Raw genomic sequence first — 13,634 nt, forward strand, 5'->3', positions numbered from 1 at the left:
ATCTTATTTTACCCAATTTTCTATAAAAAGTGTAAAACTTTCTCCATATTTATTCACTGACGTTTCGAATATGTATTATTTATAACGCTGATGCAAATTAAATTCGAATCTGTTAAATAAAATCTGTTGTAAATTTTGATAGGATTAAAATATTTTTTTTTAAATTCTTCTTGGAAGTTTTTAAAAATTTAAACGATGATTTTTCTTCAAATCATCAAAACAAACCTTCTGTAGTGTTTAGAAAATATTTCGTTTATTAAGGTGGAACAAATCGTAATAGTAGGGAAACTTCATTTCCCTACGTGTTACTTCGACTCTTAAGCTCGCTATGGAATTTATTATAGTATGATTTATTAGAAAATAATTAATCTTAGAAAATTATTAAGATATGAAAATTAAAAACCACTTACATGTTTTAAATATCTTGAAGTCAAGAGATTAGAATAAGTTTAATAGGTAAATCTGGATAATTTGTTTTAATTACGTTGTTAAGTGGTTGACGATAATCGGATTAAACAATTAATTATAATATAAACAACGAAATTTATTAATACTTCTAGCGTGTTGATTTGAAAAATGTTAAAATGAAGTTAAATAATAGAAAACTAGTAAATAATACTTTTCAAGTATTTTAGAACGCTTTATCTTTGCATATTTATTTAAAGCTTATCCCTTCGAAAAAGTTGTACAGTTTCCCGATCATTTTTTTTTTTTATGTGTGTTTAATTTTATTTTAAATTTGTTAAGGATAATTAAAGAAAAGCAGTCATTTTTTCCTACTTCTTAAATTTAGTCCAATCTACTTTCGTTAGCTGTAAAAGGAATTATAAAAAATATCTTCTGGTTTATTGTCGTCAACAGAGTCAGGCGTGTATTGATTGTAATATTTTAGTGTGACCATTTTTACTTTCAAATTATAGTTATTTTCTCTAGAATAATTATTTGAAAAACTGAAACCTGTTATGTTTGTTTTCGAAAGCGGTATAAGAAATGTATATAGTAATAATAATAATAGAATGAAAAACTGCCATTATTATGTCGCGGATGAATTGATGTACAAATAAAAAATTTGAGTTAATATTTTGTTCCTATGCGGGTACGCGAGTACAGAACTATCGCAAGAAAATGATTTGCTGACGTATTGTTTTATTAGCAGCACTCCATACTGCCAGTTCAAATAACAATTATTTTAAAAGATTTTTTTTCAAGTTTCCCCGTCTAAAGCATTCCTCGATTCTTATCGTCTTCTGTCTTCTTACATATAAAGCCGAAAGTTTATCTTTGTCTGTTTTGGCAACACGCGAGAACCAACCGACTGATTGCTTTCAAATTTCCAGAATACAGTCATGTTATACTAGAGAAGATTTTTAGCCGTAGCCGTTGGGGGTTAAGTTGTGAATTAAAGATATTTATTAAAGAAAAAAAAAAGACTAGTTTTTTTACTTCATTACTATATTTACGTCTCCATGGCAACAAAGATAAGTTACGAATTTTTCGTCGTCAAAGGTATGTGTGCTTTAGTTACCGCAGTTACTACTGTCTTTTTGTAATTTAGTTTCTTTTTCAGGTTTGTGTAAAGCCTGAATACTTCAATTGTTATTTATCAGTATTATTCTGGCAACCATGACGGTAACGAACATTGCTGTGGTCAGGGGGCGGAGAGCCCTTCGACTAGACTGGAATGGCGACCGAAGCGATCTCTGCGACCTTGGGGTAGGCCCCTTAATCAGCTCCAGGGTTCTTGGGGTTTGCCTTGGCCGACTTGGGGTTCAGAGGACAGAGCCCCGACTGGCTAGTAGATTATAAAAGTGAACATAGTTTAATTTCTTTAAAATGTCCTTTCTTGATTGAAATAGTTATTACTTGAGATAGCAAACGATTGGAATAACTTTTTTTTACAAAAACTTTTATCCTAAAGTGAAATTAGGATAAAATATTCAACATGCGTACTTTTCCTTAGTTCTGCTTTATTTTCTTGAAGATAAGTTTGATTAACGAATCCATCTATTAAGTTGACAAGAAAAATGATTCTAATGAAAACTAAAACGGTTTCGGTTTTTTAATACAACTTTTATGAAGCTTCAAAATTATTAAGAAAATATATATAACGCCACTATTATAGCTTGTTTTCATTATTTTGAGCCGTAGTTTTTTTTAATTCCGATTACTCTGTGATTATACAGATGATGAATTATTTGTTTTTATTACTATTATTAGTTAAGGGGTAAATATTATGTTGTTTTTATTCCGATAATGAGATGCAGCCGTTCTTCATTTTTATAATATTTACCTCGACTTTTCGTTTTATTCTTTCAGTTTGTGTACTGTGTTTTGTCCTTTTGTCTTCTTGTGGTCTTTTCTTCTATTCTTCCTTTAGTTTACTTTTTTCTCTTGTTTTACGACTTTTTTTTTGTTATTCACGAATTTCGAGGTTATAAAATGAAACGCCGTTCTTATTCTTACTATATCTCTTTTTCTTTTCTTTTATCATACTTCACCTCCCTCTCTTGTTTTTTTTATCTCTCTCTTTTTTTTGACTTCACAAATATTTCTGAAATGAAAACCTGTATCACCTCTTATATCATCACCTCACCTCGTTTTTCTTCTTTTTTTTTTTGTTTGTTGATATTTTTTTTAGTTGTGATGTTTTTTTTCATATTTTTACATTTTCTTCATCATTGTCAAGATACATCAGTAAGTCCTTTGTATTTTATGTTTTGTTTTGTTTTTCTCTCTTTCTAATTACCGTACTGCTGTAATCAAGATTTTTTTGTTTCTTTTTTTTTTCTAATGCAAGATTTGACTGAGTAATTACTTTTCCCTCTTTTTGTCTCTCGCTCTCTCTCACTCTTTCTCTCTCTCTGTTGTGTGTGTTTTTGTGTATGTGTCTATGTGCACATTATATGTAGGTGTATAAGTATTCAAAATAGTGCAAGCTATTTAAAAGTTGATGATATCTCGAGTTTTAAAATATAATAAAAAAAAAAAATTAATTGTACCGTAAGTTTATTTTTAATGAAAGCTGTTAATAATTAAAGAGGAATTTTTAAAATTAATGAGTAGTTTCTATGAATAGTAGACCTTGCGTACATTTATAAATATATGTATTTAATCTTAAGGACGACATTCTATTATTTACAGCATATGTTTTGTTTATGCTTGATATCATAAAGTAAAAAAATTTCTTCCGCTTTGCTGATTATTTCTAAGATTTTTTACCACACCGTGGCCGGAAAATTATGTAAAAAGTAAACAAGAATAAGTGAAATAGTTGCGTTTATGAATTTTACGATAAACTTTATTTCTGTCTTTTGATATAGCCGATGTAGTTTTGTTTCTTTCCCCACAAATAGAAAAATACGTTACTTAAAAATTATGTGTTAGATAAGAAATATTAAGCAGCATGCATAATCATGTGACATTTAAATCTTAAATTTTAAATCTTTTATGGGTAGTTCTTCCCTCTCTTGGTTATCTTCAGCAATAAAGATTGATGAATTTCTTGCCCGGTATTCATTTGAAAGGTTATTCTGTAGTTTCGGTAACGTTTTGTAAAAAAACTGTGGGCAACTCTGGATATTTTTTTACTTTCGTTACTTTCGAATTTTGAAACAAATAAGAAATCTGTTACATTTTATTTATCGAAACAAGTGAATCGAACGACGCGAGATTTTGCATTCTATACAAAATATTTAAAACGTGTTAAATTCCTAACAAGAGTCGTTTTACCTTGGATGTATTTTTACAGAGTGTGTTTATCAGATTTTGAGGAGTATCGGAGATTTTGAGGAGGTGTTTCACTGGGACCTGTAGGTAGATATTAAGGAGAGACGTTAAGGATCTTGTTCCTGAATTGATATGTGGCTATGTTACATTCTTATTCGGTCAAAATTTGGATGGACCAAACCAATTGAGATACTAATAACACATTAAAGTTTAGTTATTACGGCCGCTAAGTCGGCGAACGGATTTAAAGTTAAGTTCTACGATACGGTTACTTAAATTTTGTTCCTTATTGAATTTGTCTTATTTGATTTTCAACAAACAATACTTTTTTAGGTTATTATTCATTCTTTATAATAAGGTCAAATTTTTACTTTTAGTAAGTAAAGTAAAAATCCAAAGCAAAAGGTTCTAAAAAGGCTTTATGAAATTTTTTAAATTATTATTAACTATATGTTTTGTTTTTCCCCAGATATTCATGACTGTCATTTTTTGTAACGATTGTTCATATTGTTGATTCTAAATTTTTCGTGAATTATTTTTATTTTATAAATTTCGTTTTTTTATAGCTTACGCTATTAATTCTATCTATAATTATTATTTATTTTCCTAATGAGTACGTTGGAATATATTCAACTAGTTAACAATAAGCCCCCCCCCCCCCAATGAGATGAGGATGATATATATGACATGCAAATGATGTGTAGTCTTGTACAGACTGAGGTCGATCATTCCTGAGACGTGTGGTTAATTGAACCCCAACGATCAGAGCGTTCTGTCTTAGTATTTTAAATCCGTATAAAAGCAAGCTAACTTTTTAGGATTTGAAGTTAAAATCAACCAACTTTTACTAGGATTTGAAGTTAAAAGCAACTAACTTTTACTAGGATTTGAACCTCAGAATCTTCGTCTTTGAAAATCAGCCGTTAAACAACTGATCTGCGACGAGTTAACCACCAGACTAGCCCGGTGGGTTATTAATTTGATGTATTCAGATTCTTACTTATTCTATTTATCCGTGAATTTATAATAATTTTATTTATATACAGAGTGTCTATAAGAACTGTTTCAAGAATTCAGGGGATGATCCTCCACATCGAAATAAAGAAAAAAACGTTTTGTCAGCATATGTGTGGAAACGCTTACTTTACCGGCTATCTGCACTTTTGAATTTTTAACATAAAAATTATTTCTCAAGAACAGTTAACTGTATCGAGCTGAAATTTTTTATACTGTTAGGGTAAGTAGAGGTTAACTTGTATGAAAATAACGAACCTTTTTTTAAATATCATGTTATAAAAAATGTTAAACGTTTCATGACAGAGAATGTACCTTATTTATTCAAAGCTGTTCATAAATAACAAAGTTATGGAAAAAGTTCTTGAAGTGAGTCAGTCTAGATTAAAAAAATGATCTTCATTTCCTCCCGAATAAAATTATATAACGACACGATCTCACGATTGAACATATGTAGTTAGTTAAACATTGCAATATACTGGTATCTCATTATCTAATCAAATTTTTAAATATAATTCTATAGTTTTTTATTCTTGTGAAGATTCTCTGTTTTAAAAATCCTTTGTATTTTTGTAAGTTATCATTTAATTCAGTTGCAAATAAAAAAAAAAGTAACTTGACATTATTATTATTTGTTTTTTTTTTCATAACAGTACATTTGCTTAGATGTAATCATAGAGTTTTGTATTTGCATTATTATTTAAGTATATGCTGTCCTATGCAATTTTTTTTTTACTGAATTAGTCAATTGATTCAAACAATAAACAGATAAATAATTGCTAATATTATTTTGTATTATTAATTTTTGTTCTTCTCTGGTATTGTCGCTAAGGATTTTTGTTTTAATAAAGATTGCATTTTTTCTATATTATTTTGAATCGTGGGAAAGTTATATATTTAAATTCTATTTAATTTTATTTTATGTACAACTTATATATTTTACTTCTTATCTATTACTTAAAATGTTATCGTTTGACTTTTTTTTTACTAAAATTCATCCTTAAGAAACAATTAGACGAAAATTAGTTGAAAAGAAGGGATCAGAACTTTCTTTCAAATTTAAAAAATATGCTTCATACAATATCTTTTTTAATTAATTTTTGATCCCTTCTTCTGAATAGATACATATATGTAATGCACTGTATCAGCGCAGACACGTGTAGATTAATTTATTGCTATATACTACCTCTCCGTGTTTGTGTGCATTCTTATGTAAGTGACTCGCGTAATATGTCGAACCTAAGAGGAGCCCTGATATCGTTGATTTCTCTGAGAACAATTACGGTTACTGTAAAATAAGTTACATTAATTTATATAATACCGCTGAATAACACCTGAACTTTGGTGTGGCTGGCAAGTTGATGTAGAATAATACATTCGGTTCTAAGATGAAAGCGATAGGAAATCAATAATTGTTTTTACATATTAAGCTGTGTATGTCGACTAAGTTTTCAGCCTCGCATCAGCTTATCTACAACTATTTTCTTATTACACCTAACATATTAAATATATATGTATTTTATTAGTGTTATTATTTTTTATTTTATTTATTCTCTTTTGTAAATCCTGAGGTAATTACAAGTTGTCGTAATTTATGAGAGAAAAAACAGTCGAGGAATTGAGGCTCCCTATTAATATTTTAAGCACGATGGGTGAGTACTCGAATTCTAAAGTCTATTTTGAGATCGCTAATATAATGCCATTACATAAAATTCAACGGGATCTAGAAAAAGCTTTCCTTGTTGTAGCTTGTGAAAACATTTTCAAATACTGGAAAACTAACAGTCTATAGCCTCGCTTAAAGGAATTATCTTTAAAATATTTAATCACTCCGTCGTCAACAGTTTATCCAGAGGGAATCTTTCAGGTTTACTTTTGAGAGAAGCAGACTTAATCCTAAATGTGTTTCAATGCTTGTTTTTCTTTCTTAAACAAAAATCTGCAGTAAACCAGATTAATTTTAAATAATAGTTTCGTTATTTTATTCTTCCAGAACATTTTTTGTGTTTTTGTCTTAATTTACTTGTATTTTTTTGTTTCAATTTACTAAATAAACACATGTTTTAAAGAAAATTATATATTTAAAATTGTATTATATGTAATGGTCATTGTCTGTGATTTAAACAAAAATAATAATAATAATAATAAACTTAAAAATGATTGATTTTGTTCGGTTTTAATTAAAATGTATTATTCGGTCTTTTATTATGATCGGTTATCGATATTAGAGAGTCTTAGTTATTGAAACCTTTCTTGATTTAAAAAAAAAATAAAAAGCATTTACTTACACTGTGTTAACCAATTCTTTATTTTTCATCCTTTTACTTAATGTTCTTTTTCTTTCTTTCAATGTATTAACAGAAACTTTCAAGTTCTTTACTGCTGTTAGATTTTTATTCGTTCATTTTTTTAATTACTTTTGTGTGTGTGTGTGTGTGTGTGTTCTATATATTTTTTTCTTTGATCGTAGAACTTTATTAAATCCATGGAAAGCTTTCTTTTTTAAGATTTTCATTTTTTTTTTTATTTTCAACTTATCGAGTGATTCAGTCATTCGTAAAAGAATCCCTCTTTTCAAATTCAAAAGATGATAACACAGAGTCAGATAATGATGATAAGTTAAAAAGAAATAAACATTTTTCTCAAAGATTTTATATCTATTTGAATAAAGAGTTATGTAAAAAAGAGTTTGATTCCCTTTAATTTTTTTTTTTAATTTTAATATAATTGCCTCTCTTTTATATTAGTTTTAGTTTCGTTTATTAAACAAAAAAGCCAAACACAATAACTAACTTTATTTTGGTTACAGTACTACATTTTGTCTGTTATATAATAAAATCTATTGCAAATCTCTTCGTCATATGTTTATCTATTTACGTAAAATAAATGTTATCTAAAACATATTATTATTTATAAGTAGCTTTGAATTTTCCTGGAAATACAGTTATGATGCGCAAAACTTATTGGTTAAATTATAGGTAAAGGTGTTCTGAAACGGATTTATTACTTTACTAGCAGACCCGGCAATGTTTCGCTATTGCTAGATTTGAGCATATATATACATAGATTAAATTAACACAATTGAAAGTTTAATAAAACATTAACAAAATGAACATTACGGAACTTCACAAAATTTACCCTTTCCTTCCCTTTTACGCTTTCCTCTTCCACCTTTTCACCGTTATCATTTTACCACATTTCCTTTCCCATCTCTATTTCCCATCTCTATTTCCCTTTTACCTTTATCGATTTTTCCCTTTTCCGATTTTTCCTCTCTCCCTTTTTCCCCGCGTAGTTTTTTAGTCTATAGCGGACACACATATCGGAAACATTGAAATAGAACAGTAAAATATTTGGTATAGCGTGTGTTGCTTTTACGTCCAATAGATAGCGCTGTTTTAAAAAAAAAAAACATGTTTTTACTTGTCACAGATGTGACATCTTAGGTATATAAAAACGCGTGCGTATTCGAAAATGCAACACTGTGTCAAAATTTCAAAGGAATCTGTGAAGAACTTAAAAATCTTAAATCAAACAAGATTTTGAACAAAAGAACATTTACATTTTTATTTATTTAGATATAGATATTATACAATTTATTTACATTCTTACTCTTTACGAAGGTTACGGACGTTTTATCAAACATATTTTTTAAAAAATTGATTTTTTACTCGGTTTGATAAGGGATTTGCCACCTTATAATACATTATTTTACGACATAATTATTTTAAATGAAAGAGACATAATTTTAATTTGTTTTGACGGTTAGTATTTAATGAAATTCTTAAGAAATGAAGTTGAAATGTACATTACAGTAACTTGTTCATGGAGCTGTATTTGTCGGGTTAGATGCAGTTTAAAGCGTTTGAAATTTGTAAACAAATGAGTTTAGTTTTCCTGTGGTATTTACCTTCTATGGAAAATCAGTTTCATTTTTCAAGAAAGCTGATTGTTTTATTTAACATAAATATTTTTTTTTAACGTTTAGTTATCCCATTTATAAAAATTTGATACGTCGTGCACATTATGTTATTAAAGCTTGGTAAACCTTCATTATTGGAATAATTATTATTTTATCAATTATGTATTTTTTACATGAAATACGTTTATAATTTTAATTTTTCCTTTTTTTTTACAGGTTAGTGGTGTTTTATATTCTGTTGATTGGTTGCTACACGTAAGTAGTTTACAACATTAAAATTATTAATATTCTAGTAAGTATATTTTTTGTCGAACGTATAAATAAATAAATTAATGTCTTATTATGACCTTTCCCAGATTTATTACTGGTCAAATTTTAATAAGACTTCACAGATTTTTATCTTCACTGTTTTGGTCATTATCTACAATTAGAATTATCACGAAATTCCTAATGAGAATTAATTTATTAAACAAAAAAATTAATTAGCTTAAATTAATACATTAAAGAGCTTTTATGGATTTTGTTTGTTTATTTTGGCTGTCGATATTGGTTTGTCAAATGTTTAAAAAATACCTTATTAAAAAAAAATATAAGTAACCTTTATTATTATTCAAAGGCTGCTAAACAAAATGAGAGTATCTCGGTTTTGTGAAACAGCTGAATTGCGTGATTCTCGCTTAGCTGCTGACCGAGACCGCTACGCCCAGAGTTGAGCAATAGCTTCAACAACGGCAGGAGCGTGTCAAACCTTCTACGTCAACGACGAGCAAACGTTTGAGGAACGAGAGCTTTTCAGGCTTTGATTGTTATTTATCAGTACAGTATTAATGACGATAACTTAGTGCGTATTTTAAACCGCGTCAGAGCAAAACAGTACGGTTTGATTTTGTTACAAACGATACGCTTGAAAATACGTACAACATAGACATTTTTAGGTAATAATTGTAGACCCACCGGGTTGGTCTAGTGGTTAACGCGTCTTCCCAAATCAGCTAATTTGGAAGTCGAGAGTTACAGCGTACAAATCCCTAGTAAAGCCAGTTATTTTTACACGGATTTGAATACTAGATCGTGGATACCGGTGTTCTTTGTTGGTTGGGTTTCAATTAACCACACATCTCACGAATAGTCGAACTGAGAATGTACAAGACTACACTTCATTTACATTCATACATATCATCCTCTGAAGAATTATCTAAACGGTAGTTACCGGAGGCTAAACAGGAAAAAGAAAAAGAAAGGTAATAATTGTAGAAGTGTTTGTTTGAAATTGATTTTGTATATTTTTAGCGTATACTGTTATTTTAAAGCAAATCTTACCAAAAAAAAAGTTAGGAATCTTTTGTCGGAAAATTGTCAACTGAACAAAACGATGACCGACGTACAAAGCATTGTGCTTTGTTTGTTGCAGTGTTATGGACGGGTGGAGAGAATTTGTGTTCGATTAGGGTCGGAAGAGAGTAAGAAACAGTTGAAGGAAAGTTAAAAAGAGTTCTGCTAGATCGGCCTGGTGTATATAACCCACCGGGTTGGTCTAGTGGGTGATCGCGTCTTCCCAAATCAGCTGATTTGGAAGTCGAGAGTACCAGCGTTGTAGTCCTAGTAGTGGCAGTTACTTTTATACGGATTTGAATATTAGATCGTGGATACCGGTGTTTTTCTGTGGTTGGGTTTCAATTAACCAGACATCTCAGAAACGGTCGTCCTGAGACTACAAGACTAAACTTCATTTACACTCATACATATGAACCTCTGAAGTAATACCTGACGGTGATACCCGGAGACTGAACAGGAGAAAAATAAAGGTCGGTTCGGTATGCTTTCATTGTGGTTGGAGGGGTGGTGTAGATGGATCAGTGTTCGGATTAAGATTGATGACGCCCAACTAGCCAGCCGGTGGTTGATTCATCTTATGACACATCACACTACTCGGTTGTAAACGAAGAAAAACGAAGACTTGCTCATTCGTTCTCACTCCAATCCCTTCTCCACCGTCATTACTCTTTCTTCACTATTTTATATCTTATCTTATTTCCCGATGAATCAAAGAACTAACCGTTTTCGTTTTGTTTTGCTTTTTTATCGGGCTACTTCACGCGTCACGATAACGTGAACTCGAAGAACTAGACGACTGATTTAAAACCTGCGTTACAAATTAAACATGGAAGAGAAAATGGGAATCTTTATTCATCTTCTACTTCTTACTGTTATTTTTGTTTTGTTTTTATTATTATGTTTTTTTCTTTTGATGCACGATCATATTTTGATAGATATCTTTTGTTTTTGTTACTTTTAAAGAGATCTAGAAAGTAAATAAGAAATAATAGCTTACGTCGTTTTTTTCTTTTTAATATCTTTTTTTTTTAAAGATCTTCCATTATTCAAAATAATCTGATGGAAATATAATCATAGTCGTATGAATGTATAGATTATTAAAACTTATCTACTTCAGATAATATTTTTAAAGGTTGTTTTTTCTTAACTATCGTTAATACTGTATAATTTATATTGAATATTATTTAGTACTTCCTCCGTGTGTTATTCTAAGTATTACTGTATCAATATATTTCTACTTTTCCGGTTATTATAATAAATAAAATAGGAAAAGCGAAGTTATTAGTAAAAAAAAATGACGCCCCTTCGATTTTAGTAATTTTTATCCGTATTAAAAAATTCTCGTTTTTAAAATTTATTACTTATGTATGTGTAGTACGTATTTAAGCAACGATTTGACCTCTACGTTTTGTAATGCATTAGATAGGCTCTACCGATAAGCATCGAAGCCAGAATAAGATTTTTTACTGCTACTGGATTGTAATAAATGTCCTTGGGTGTAAATTTTTAGACACTCATCCTACCTATACAAATACCAAAAACAATAAGATTCCCGCATCTTCACTAAGATTAAGTGATCGTCTAGCAAAATGCGCTGATAACCGCCGGGAAGGTAGGAGAAATGAATCTACGGTAATAGAGGCATGATTAAGGAACGCTTTACACGTTGTACACGGAGCCGCGAACAAAGCAAAAAATCCCATCCAAAGGCGGCGTTGAGCTCTATCCAACCCAGTATCGGGAAGTTCTGGGATCTTTAACACTGTTGAAAGTTTCGTACTTTGAGTACAACACATATATTTTTTATAAACAAATATTTTATTCAAAAAGCTCGAAATATTTTACATAATTTTATAATCAAAAATAAAAATAAATAGATCAATAAAATTTAAAAAAAAATTTATATTTTTATAAGCCGTTTCAAATAGTAATGTAGTTTAGCCAAAAATGATTTTCAAGTTCATCAACGGTGAAGTGGTATTTTCTCATTATACTGAACGTTTTCAATCAAAACAAATCTCATAGGTTTTTAAAATGGTATTTAATTGGTTACTTTTTTACGGGAGCTTATTTTCGATATAATAGCTTATTGTCGATAACGGATTTAAAGATTGTTATTTCAAGGTATTTTTTGTATAATTAAATTTTAACTTGTTATTTGTTGATTTTAGTTGAAATGTTTATAGTGTTACTCGTATTTGGAAGTTTTGGTATTTTATCCATTGTTATCTAAATAGCCCTTTCAGTGGTTTTGTGTGTGTGTTACATATATATATATATATATACGGTGTGTCCCACGAAGAGATATACGCTTTTGATTTAGTATCACTCGCCCATTCCCCCACTAATTCTATTGAAACTAAGACCTTTTAATTAAGGTTGAAAAAATGTTACGTGAAAATTTCAACTTTCTAGGATTTATAGAAAAAAATGGCAGCTTTTAAACATCAGTTTCAGATGAAACACATTTTTTATTCATTACAAAACAGCGTTTAAAATGATTAAAAACAGATAATGTGTTATTGAACAGCTATGTCAAATTGAATAAAACGAGTTAATAGTTAATCATAACCGTGAGTAATTATCTAATTTAATTATAAGTGAGTAATAATAATTTAATTATTCTAGTTCTAATCGTCATATGTTTTTACTCATATTTACCAACTATTTCATAATGAATAAAGAATGTGGTTCACCTGAAATTTATGTTTTTGTTTGTAAGCCGCCATTTTGTTTGTATAAATCCGAGAAGGATGAAACTTTCATAGAACATTAGTTGAATACACACCTTTCAACTAATTGTTTCAATAGAATCAGTGGGGGATATCACCGATGAAAACTAAAACTATACCTTTAAAGGGAAGTGTTCAAGACGTACAAAGATGATTGATTGGGAGAATGGTGATCGAGCAAGTGCAGCGTTTTAAATATCTGTGCAGTGATGTAACATAGAAGTTCGGTAATGATGCGTTTGAAAGATTTAGCAAATATTTGGGAACATACACAGGGATCTGAAAAATAAAACACGGATAGATTCAAGCATTAAATTTTGTAACACGATAGCCGTCCCCACTATATTATACGGTAGCGAATAGTGGGTACACAACACAAACCGTGATACCAGAATTCAGGTCGCGGAAATGAGGTTTTTACGTAGTGTATTGTGGTTGGTTGCACACGGACGGATAGGATCAGAAATGAGGATATACCAAGAGAGCTTTCAGTACAATCTTTATACGATAGAATAAAACAATAGAAAAAGGTGGTGCAGCCACTTGAGTAGGACGATTGGAGAGAGGATGACAGCAGCTAACTTAGATTATCAACCTGTAGAGAGACCAAGGAAACGATGGGTACCAGAACAGGTCTACACAACCTAATCCCTGGAATGAAAGGGAAGAATTTAGTTCTTGCCATATCTAGATACTAAATATTAATAATGTACGTATATACACGTTCTCGTCTATAATTTTAATATTTGTAACTGCGTCTCGTTAATATTAAACATTAATTCAGTTAAATATAGTAGTTTTTATTATTGAAAATTTTTAAGTAACCATAAACAGTCTTTATTATTCCGCTGTTTATTAATTTTAAGTTTTCCGCCCGTAATTCTAAACGGTTCATTATTGCTTGA

The sequence above is a fragment of the Lycorma delicatula genome, chromosome 5 (genome assembly GCF_047948215.1).
Source record: "Lycorma delicatula isolate Av1 chromosome 5, ASM4794821v1, whole genome shotgun sequence".
Taxonomy (NCBI): domain Eukaryota; kingdom Metazoa; phylum Arthropoda; class Insecta; order Hemiptera; family Fulgoridae; genus Lycorma; species Lycorma delicatula.